Here is a 3,487-nt window from a genome sequence, read left to right as displayed (position 1 = left end):
GATCAGTTTCAAGTTTGCATCCCTTTATTTCCTTGATGGCTATCACCTACTATCATTTTGCTTTTATTTATGAGAAGCACATACAGTAATGCCACTGTATGGAAGGCAACACTTGCCCTTATCTAGAGCTGGTTTACCAGTACACAACGTTTACAACTGAGCCAAGTCGATGCCAACAGATGGTAATGTCAATCAATAGTCAAGTATGTGATATGATGGTTGATTCTTTTATAGTGAGTAAAACGTTCATGTTCCACGTGTCACTAGTATACCTCACATCACCAACTGGGCAACTCTGTTATCAAAATTTTGCCCGAGTTGCCGAACGGAAGTAGAATCATAACAGCGTCATGAGGTGTTGTTCACACAAACTTTCCGGCGTTGCGAAATGTTTTCCCCATAATTTCCAGCGATGTGAACGCGCCAAAAGAAGGTTAGTTATGAACCTCAGACGTCACTTCCTTCCTTTTACCTGGCAATGCCGACCAGTTCAAATATATTAGAGCGGCTCTTCTTGAGAGTCGGGATGTAAGTTAAATTGCAACATGTTCATCTAATGGAAAGTAAAATAAGGTATTTATGCATGAAAATATCCTGTATGTAGTTTCATTCTGTTTATTCTGCCTCCTCTTGTTATCCCTCTATCTTTGTTTTTACAGTTTGCCTTTCTTTGCATACTAGAAAATGTCCTCCTTGTTCTGAAAGTGAAGTCTTGAAGTCGACCAACATACCCTTCACTATTCAATCACCGCCCAGCATACCAACAGAGAGAATGTGGTTATTTATCTCCTCGCTCTGCTTCATTTTAATAGCCCAACTCTGCTGGAGAGCCTTTTCACTGTGTCACCCTACTTCTTAGCCTTGATTTAAACAATGTTTCTGTGGCCCTTGATTTCTGACCATGCCTCATTCAGTCCAGATACTAGGCGTTAGCGGGGTATCTCAAACTTATTTCAAATGTAGCATTTGATACGTGCATGCTTCTGTGCATGCGCGGGGGTGTGTGCGTGTCTGTGTGTATCTGTTTTTGTGTGTCTGTGTGTGTGTCTGTGTGCGTGTGTGTGTGTGTGTGTCAGTGTGTGTGTGTGTGTTTGTATGAGTGCGTGTGTGTGTGCGCATGTGTGTGTGTGTGTGTGCGCGTGTGTGTGTGTGTGCGCGTGTGTGTGTGCGTGCGCGTGTGTGTGCGCGTCTCTCTCTGTGTGTGTGTGTGTGTGTGTGTGTGTGTGTGTGTGTGTGTGTGTGTGTGTGTGTGTGTGTGTGTGTGTGTGTGTGTGTGTGTGTGTGTGTGTGTGAGGTCCAGAGCAGAGTGACTCTCCTAAAGGTTCTCTGTGTTTTGAGACAAAGCGCTCCCTTGGCGTTCCGGGCCTCTTCGGTTCCTGAAAGGTTCTTCTTCTGGTTTTTAGTTTGGCTTTCATATTGTCCTGAACCTGAATCAAGCATAACATTAACACTGTGTCAGATGAACTTCAGGGCAGGCAAAAATGCAAAAATGTTACAGATAGGAATTGACAACAATATTTGTGTTAAGTGAATACCAATTAAGCGTACAGGAAGGAGCTTCCACGTGAAGATAAATTGAGCATAGCCGTTGATATCATAACAGGAGCATTCTGTTTATCAGACACGCAACCTGGCACTACACAGAGCAGTGTATGCAGTCATGTTAAAGACAGAGGAGGAATGGGAATTGGTTTGATGGTTCCAAACTGAAATGCCGACCAAGCAGGAAACGAGGGGGAAGGAACCTTCTATCATATCTAGAATTGGTTGAAAGGTCAGCAACCCATTGTAACAAATTAAACCACTATAGAGGAGATTTGTTATAATTGAATACATTTAATGTGTGAATAATAAAAAATACAAAATGAGCAGAAAAGTGGTATTATAATAATAATACATTTAATTTAGAGGCGCCTTTCAAGACACCCAAGGTCAATGCCAACAATTATGATCTGTTGCGTCTTAAAAGTGATAAATGAAGTCAATATTACTTTATTAAAACATGTCATACTCTTTATTGATGGTGATTTTGATACATGTCTCTTCTTCTCCAGCCACTGAGACCAGCTAATAAGTCAGTATAAAAAGATACACATACAGACACACACATGCACACACACTTTTACCCCACACAATAGGTCAGGTCTGCCTCTGACTTTGAGGCCCAAATATGAGGCTGCATCGTAAGAAAGCCAGAGCTCAAGGTTGCAAAATGAAAAGCTTGGTTGTGTGGCTGCCGGCTATCTCCTGTGACAACAGCGCCAGCTGCATCCATGCAGATTACACTCTGGAGAGCGCTTGTGTGCGCCGATGTGCGTTCATATGGAGTCGGAGGTGGGCTGCTCTCATGGTTAACATGAAGGTTGAGGGCTGGTGGGATACTGGGTTTCTACCTACAGTACTGTGGATGAAATTATTTGAAACCTCTTAAGCGGAAAGCTGACTAGAAGAGATCAGTATGTCTGTCTTTTATGTGTGTGTACGTGTGTGTGTGTGTGTGCCTGCATGTTTATTTGCATGTGTATATGTGCGTGTGGGTGCATCTGTGTGTGTCTATGTCCATATGTTTGCGTGAGTGTGTGTTTGTGTTTGTGTGTGTCTGCGTGTGTGTGCATACCTAACTGCGTGTGTGTGTGTGTTTGTGTTTGTGTATTTTTGTTATTATATATATTATTGTTTGCCTGGAAGCAATGCAAAACAAGCGTTACATTGAACACTTTATTAATGTATTTTATTAAGTACAGTTCTAATTTATGTTCTGGTAATAACCAGAACAACATGTGAGCATTTGTCTGCACGTGTTGAAGTTTACAGGCGGGGTGTGCAGTGCCATGTGCACCCAGCTACCAGCGGCTTGAGGAGGCATCAGAGAGCCAGCTGCATAGTAATTTCCTCACACAGGGAGACGGCAGAGAACTCTCACAGCATATGTTGCCATGGCACCCACACGGCCATGGAGAGTTTATTGATTTCCTTTCTCAGCTGTCTTTCATTGGGCAGACACACTGTGTCCCCTTGTTTAGAATTGTAGTGGCTACATAACTGCAATATGTTAAGGTGCTTTCAAAGGCACACATATAAGTCAAATCACCCAAAGATAGAAATAGCAAAAGACCAAAAATACAAGAAAAATGGAAATTATAAATTAAATGGAATTAATCTGAAGACCTCCCTTTTTCTTTTCGGATGGTAGATGGTAATAAAATGCCCCGTCATAGGAGACTGTGTAACACACTTAATTGGTGTCGTATAGGGACACGTTCACTGTGGTCGGCTGGGGTCAGGTGGGGTCATGGTGGGGTCAATTGTGGGGTCAGCTGAGGTCAGGTCTTGTTAAAAGTGTCCAGCAGCAGTTCAACAAAAGAGCAGTCCCTCCTCGGAACTCTGTTGATCTTATTGTCCTACTAAATAAAAGATGACTTTTCTTTGTATGTTTTATGTATTTAAAGGTTCTGTATGTAACATTTTAGAGCTATAACTTGGGTGT

This window comes from Gadus macrocephalus, chromosome 21 (genome assembly GCF_031168955.1).
Source record: "Gadus macrocephalus chromosome 21, ASM3116895v1".
NCBI lineage: Eukaryota > Metazoa > Chordata > Actinopteri > Gadiformes > Gadidae > Gadus > Gadus macrocephalus.
The sequence above is the reverse complement of the archived record's forward strand: the minus strand, read 5'-3'. Positions refer to the sequence as shown.